The sequence below is a fragment of the Microtus oregoni genome, unplaced genomic scaffold, assembly GCF_018167655.1.
Source record: "Microtus oregoni isolate MIOR12 unplaced genomic scaffold, Mior012 000019F_ref0000042, whole genome shotgun sequence".
NCBI lineage: Eukaryota > Metazoa > Chordata > Mammalia > Rodentia > Cricetidae > Microtus > Microtus oregoni.
Genome location: NW_024543078.1, coordinates 20129299 through 20136611, shown reverse-complemented (window position 1 = coordinate 20136611; position 7313 = coordinate 20129299).

The following is a 7313-nucleotide window of genomic DNA, read 5'->3' as shown; positions in this document are numbered from 1 at the left end:
TTGAAATGATCCAGAGGTGGGACTTCCTCTGAAAGATCTGAGATGGGCGGCCCACAGCAGAGGTCAGAAGAAAGAGAGAGAAATGGGGGTGGGCAGGAGGAGCAGAGAGCAAGGGAAGAAGAAAGCTCCTGAGAGGATGGAGTGTAGTTCCTGCTGGATGGTTGGATGATCAACCAGCTTGGAGCATCTTCAAGGAAGCAGGACCCACTGTCAATATCAGGAAGTGTAGAAGGAGCAGGAGCTGCAGGCAGCATTCCTGCCGCTGGCTCCTGCCGCCAGCTAGCTTATGGCCCGAAATAATTACACAGAAACTGTATTCTTTTAAACACTGCTTGGCCCATTAGTTTTAACCTCTTATTGGCTAGCTCTTACATATTGATCTAACCCATTTCTAATATTCTGTGTAGCACCACGAGCTGGCTTACCAGGAAAGATCTTAACCTGCGGCTGTCTGGAGTGGAAGAATCATGGCGACTCCTGACTCGGCTTCTTTCTCCCAGCATTCTGTTCTGTTTACTCCGCCTATCTAAATTCTACTCTATCAGAGGGCCAAGCAGTTTCTTTATTAATTAACCAATGAAAGCAACAGATAAGATACAAGTCCCACCTCCATCAAGGAAGGCTTCCACCCTGCGTGGGCCTGAGCCTGGCTCATGGAGTAGGCAAAAAGGCCCAGTACCCCCAAAGTCTACCATCTGGTGAAGCTAAAGGAAAGCTTGTGCTATTTCTACAGCCCGTGCTAAGGAGCAGCCCTGCTTCTCTCCTTTGAGAGCAGACTATAAACAGGATATTGCCCTGCCTCCATCCCCATCTTGAATCCCTGCTCACACCTACACACCTACATTCCAGCAGAAGGCAAGAAGACAGCCACACCTGGCGGGAGCTCCTTTACAAGACACCTGTTACTCGGGCTCATGCAAATTCATACGGGAATTTGTTTTAGTTTGTTGTTTTGAGATGAGCTCATAAAGCCATGGTTGACCTTGTCTCTGAGAGCTGGGATTCCAGGTGCACCACCACACCCCACAAAGAGGATTCTTTACAAGCCCTTCTCTGTGAGAAACATTCCTTTTACCCAATAATCACCCCTCCCCCAAAAGAAACAGTCTATAAGCCCTTAGTGTGCCCTCACCTGCACAGGGGCACACAGGCTTGTGAAAGGTGTAGGACTTGGCGGTCAGCTGCAGTGCCTGTGACAGTCGCAAGCCCAGGCTGTAATACCGATTTGCTTGCTAATTTATATGCCTTTTTCCTTTGTAGCACTTCTTAGTTTATCCCTGGAGCATGCAGAGTCTATGCCTCCTTTCCGAGGCACTCAACAAGCTCTCCAGGAGTGAGTGCTGGCCTGAACTAGGTGCTGAATACAGGAGCCAAGGCTGGAGTCTCTCTGCTCACCTGGTAAACACAGAGCACTGGGCGGGGCCTCCTCCTTCGGTCCGGATGCAGGCCTGGGCTCTGAGGGGTTCCGTTCCTGTGCAAGGCAGACAAAACTTAGTACGCAGACATGGTGGGAAGCCAAGATGAGAAAGAAGTCTGAGTCAGAGCTGCTGCTCCCATCAACTCCAAGGATTCTGGGAGCCTAAATCAACTGTTGACCACTTTGGGTGGGGCGGGGGTGGGGAATGGGACACAAAACAACAAAAATTAGGTTACATCTGGAATGTGGCATTTGCATTTAATCCCAGCACTTGGGAGGCAGAAATAGGCGGATCTCTGAGTTTATGGCCAGCCTGGTCTGGCCTCTGGTTCCGGGTCAGCTGTGAGACTGTATCCAAATACAACACAGACACACACACATACACACACTCATACATACACTCACACATCACACACACACATACATATGCACGTGAGCACACATACACACACATGCACACACATCACTCATACACGCACATACTCACATACACACGCACTCACACATCTACACATACATACACTCACACATCACACACACACACATACATATGCACGTGAGCACACATACACACACTCACATACATACACACACATGCACACACACTCACACATCTACACATACACATACATACACGTGCGTGCACACACAGAGACATCGGTTTATTGACAACAATAATGTAGAGACTCATAACCGGTTAAAGCGATAAGGACAAGTGACCGAGTGCTCAGCTCTAAGTGGGGACTCAGAACCACGCCTCCAAGACTTGGCAAACACCACGGTGGAGCAGTTGGAAAGAACGCATGAGTGAAGGCTGGGAGGAGCACCGTGAACCGATATCTTCTGGGCTCAGAGGCCTACCTGCTCTCAGGACCTCATTCCAGCTATGGTGACCTGCACAAGACCTGCCAGCCAACCAGCATTCCAGCACTGATGGGGGAGGGGGGACTCATGATGCTCCACCCCTAGCTGTGAAGCTCTTAGCAACTGCTGGCTGCTGGGGCAGGGAGTTATTTTCTTTCCGGGTGGGAGGGCTGGTAGATTGACCAAGCTCAGGCAAGTTGGCAGCATTGCTTAGACTCAGTGGACCATACAAAATGAGAACATAAAGAAGGAAGTGGAAACTTTAAAGGGTCTGACCCGGAGCAGAGGGGACACCTCAGAGTGGATATAATGAAGATACATTGTATACATGAGTAAAACTGCCAAAAAGTAAAATTTTAAAAGTCTAAAACAGTTGAGTGCATAGTTCTCTGGTAGAAGATTTGAGTTTAGTTCCCAGTCCTCCACCTGTAACTCCAACCCCAGAAACCAATACTCTCCGGCCTCCGCAGGCATGGGCACATACTCACACAGACACGATGCATACACATGACTAAACATAAAAGAAATTTAGCTATGTGAGTTTTAAGACCACTAAGATTTAAAAGTCATTCAGCTTATTCAAGTAACTAGTTTTAAAGTTGTTTGTGAATTAAATTGTATATTTTGTTGTGTAGTGTCAATAATTTTGATTAAAACAACTTTATTATGCAAACTCTTGGATCATTAGTGATGGGTATACATTGAATTGGAATCAATTTAGATATGACACTGGAGATCAGATAACAAAAATACTCCCCAGGAAGACAGTATTTGGAAGCCATGTACTCAAACTCTTATGTTCTTTTTTTAAAGATTTTTTTTTTTTAATCTGGGGGCTGAAGAGATGGTTTAGCAGTTAAGAACACTTGCTGTTAGACTAAGCGCACACCTTTAATCCCAGCACCCAGGAGGCAGAGGCAGGCAGATCTCTGAGTCTAAGGCTAGCCTGGTTTACAGATGAGTTCCAGAACATCCAGGGCTAAACAGAGAAACCCTGTCTCGAAAAACAAAAAAACAAACACTTGGCTGCTCTTACAGAGGACCTGGATTTGATTTCCAGAACCATCATGGCTGTTAGTGTTCTGGCAGCCCTTGGGAACCTGGCCCAGTCACCCCTCTGTGTATGGCAAGCAGGTCCTAATTTGTACACAGGTGCAAAGGTCCCTTTAAGAGACAAGTTCCATCCACTTCCAATTTCTCTCTTCCCACCTAGACTAGCAGGTTTTCCTCCTCTTTCTCCCTCTCTCCTCCCCTCCCTCCCCTCCCCTCTCCTCCCCTCCCCTCTCCTCTTCTTTTCTTCTCTCTCTCTCTCTCTCTCTCTCTCTCTCTCTTTCCCCCTCTCTGTCTGTGTCTCTCTCTTCCCTCCCCCACTACCCCCTCTATCAATAAACTCCACACTCAAGCTCTCTCTGCATGACATAGTTCGTCACCCACCGGTTTCATCACCCAACCCACCAAGATCCCAGTTGGCGCAGTATCTTAACAATGGCAGCTCACAACCATCTCTAACTCCAATTCTGGGGATCCAATGTCCTCCTCTGACCTCTGTGGTCACTAGGTACACACATGGTGCACAGATATACATGCAAGCAAAACACTTCTACACGTAAAATAGAAGTAAATGTATGTCTATGCACCACGTGTGTACCTCGTGCCCACGGCGACCAGAAGAGGGTGTCAGATCCCCTGGAGCTGGAGTTACAGGCGGCTGTGAGCCAACACTTGGATGCTGAAAATTGAACTCAGATCCTCTGTAGAGCAGCCAGTGTTCTTTAACCATTAGCCGTGTCTCCAGCCTCCTGCTTACAAATCTATATCCGGAAGGGCTGAAAGTGTGCACGCTTTTACTGAGCAGGTCCCCTGTAGAATCTGTGAGCTGAGAGCCTCACAGATAGTTTTGGGATGAAGTCTTAATCACCAGAGCAAGTAGGATGCAATCCTGCACTGCCACCAGCTTTCTGAAGAGAACTCTTACTGCAGCTCCGAATGAATGCACTCCTCAGCCAGCGCTGAGAGGGGGAAGGGGTAGCCATAGAATCTGTTCTCAAGGGCCACAGAACAGGGTGGAGTCACTCAGGAAAGCCTGTCAGACTCTAAAGCAGGGGCCGGAGGGCGGGGCGGGTGTGGGTGTGGGTGTCTCCTAGTACACCCTGGCCCTTGGGCGCTTGGAAAAGCCCCAGAGTCACGCCAGCGTCCAGAGTCACGCCTGGGGCCCGGTGTTGGCTGCTGCACGCGGGAGCCTGGAGGCTTTTGCTAGCTCATTAACCCGAGAAGGTGGTGGCTGTTGGAACCGCTGCTAGAAAAGCAGCCAAGGCTTTCTGTTTGCTCTTTCTCTTGCAAACAGTCCTGTTCACCTGCAGGAAGAACCACAGCCTGATTGCCCGTGGGAATGCAGCCTGGCAGCCGCCTCTTCACTCTATGGTGTTTGTGCCGCTGGTAGAGAGGAACAGACATCAACCCACGGGGCAAATTTCATCCAGGCCATACAGTCTCCTGACAGAACCGGGTTTCTTCATTTCCGGTTCTAACAGTTTCCCAGTGACTTAAGGCTGTGCTCATATCTTAAAGAAACATGTAGCCATGTTTCAATCTCCTCTTTGTAAGAGCCTTTGTCCTGGAAAAATCAGAGTCTGCAGGCCAAGGATTAGGTGAGCTTGCCAATGAGAATATAAAAATTCTGCGTTTCTCAGCATCCCCTGCTTCCTGAGACAGCCCCATTCACAGCTATCAAACACAGCTCTATGTCACAGTAGGAATCTCCTGTTTAGTTTGGGGTTTTGGCTACATTTCATATTGCAAAGATTTATACAAAGTGAAGGAGCCTAAAAAGACCAAATCAGGTATCTACATACAAAGTCGGTGTCCAGGCTATTTCTAACAGCAAACATTTAGGAATAATTGTCTGTTTAAAAAGGGTGGATGGGTGATTTGTAATAGAGTATCTACAGCTGCAAAAAAGAAAAAGGAAATGATACAAGAACTTCCTTTTTATTTTTAGAATGAAGAATTGTTTGGAAAGTCAATAAACTATAAATAGAATATAGTGAATCAGTAATCTCCCTCCCTCCCTCCCTTCCTCCCTCCCTCTCTTCCTCCCTCCCTCCCTTCCCTCTGCAGATTCCTGGTCACCAAGGTCACCTTGCCTTGGGCAACCAATGTGACCTAGTTTTCCTGTTACATTTTAAAGCTGTCTAGTTGCCTTTTTGTCTTAGTGACAGTGAGTGTCCTTTGCTTTACAGAAGCTTCTCAGTCTCAGGAGGTCCCATTTATTCAATGAGGCCCTTAATGTCTGTGCTGCTGGGGTTATACGTAGGAAGTGGTCTCCTGTGCCCACGTGTTGTAGAGTACTTCCCACTTTCTCTTCTATCAGGTTCAGTGTGTTCAGACTGATATTGAGGTCTTTAATCCATTTGGACTTGAGTTTTGTGCATGGTGATAGATATGGATCTATTTTCATTTTTCTACAGATTGACATCCAGTTTTGCCAGCACAATTTGTTGAAGATGCTCTGTTTTTTCCATTGTATACTTTTAGCTCCTTTATCGAAAATCAGGTGTTCATAGGTTTGTGGGTTGAAGGCAAGATCTTCTATTCAATTCCATTGGTTGACTTCTCTGTTTTTATGCCAATACCAAGCTGTTTTCAATACTGTAGCTCTGTAATAGAGTTTGAAGTCAGGGATGGTCTTATTCTTAAAAAATATCCCTGGGGTCCCCCGCCCCGCAGCAAACTCAGCGGGTCCCAGCAGTGTCGGGCACCGGCTCTAGTGTCTGGCACCCGAGCAAGCGGCTACAGCTTCTCACCAGCGGGAGGGCACGCACGGGGCGGGTCAGACATATAAACACAGAAAATAGCCATAAATGTTTATTAAAAAGGGAGAGAGAGAGAGAGAGGAGAAAGAGAAGAAGGGAGAGAGAGAGGAGGAGAGAGGCAGAGCCCCGTGTGTACACCAGGAGAGAACACAGGGAGAGGGCGATGGCGGGGAGGAGGTCAGAAGTTAAAAGGAGTGGGCGTGGCTAGGGCAGGGACAGAAAGAATAACAGATGGTAATGCCTCCAGACAATCCTTTATTGTATAAGATTGTTTTGGCTATCCTGGGTTTTTTGTTTTTCCATATAAAGTTGATTATTGTCTTCTCCAGATCTGTGAAGAAGTATATGCTCAACTATGTTCATAGCAGCATTGTTTGTAATAGCCAGAACCTGGAAACAACCTAGATGTCCTTCAATGGAAGAATGGATGACAAAGTATGGAATATATACATATTAGAGTACTACTCAGCAGTAAAAAACAAGGACTTCTTGAATTTTGCATTCAAATGGATGGAAATAGAAAACACTATCCTGAGTGAGGTAAGCCAGACCCAAAAAGAGGAACATGCGATGTACTCACTCATATTTGGTTTCTAGCCATAAATAAAGGACATTGAGCCTATAATTTGGGATCCTAGAGAAGCTAAATAAGAAGGTGAATCCAAAGACAAACAAAGGCATCCTCCTGAATATTAACCTTCATCAGGCGATGAAAGGAGACAGAGACAGAGACCCACATTGGAGCACCGGACAGAAATCTCAAGGTCCAGATCAGGAGCAGAAGGAGAGAGAGCACGAGCAAGGAACTCAGGACCGCGAGGGGTGCACCCACACACTGAGACAATGGGGATGTTCTATCGGGAACTCACCAAGGCCAGCTGGCCTGGGTCTGAAAAAGCATGGGATAAATCCGGACTAGCTGAACATAGCGGACAATGAGGACTACTGAGAACTCAAGAACAATGGCAATGGGGTTTTTGATCCTACTGCACGTACTGGCGTTGGGGGAGCCTAGGCAGTTTGGATGCTCACCTTACTAAACCTGGATGGAGGTGGGTGGTCCTTGGACTTCCCACAGGTCAGGGAACCCTGATTGCTCTTCGGGCTGATGAGGGAGGGGGACTTGATCGGGGGAGGGGGAGGGAAATGGGAGGTGGTGGCGGGGAGGAGGCAGAAATCTTTAATAAGTAAATAAATTAAAAAAATAAATAAAGCTGTCT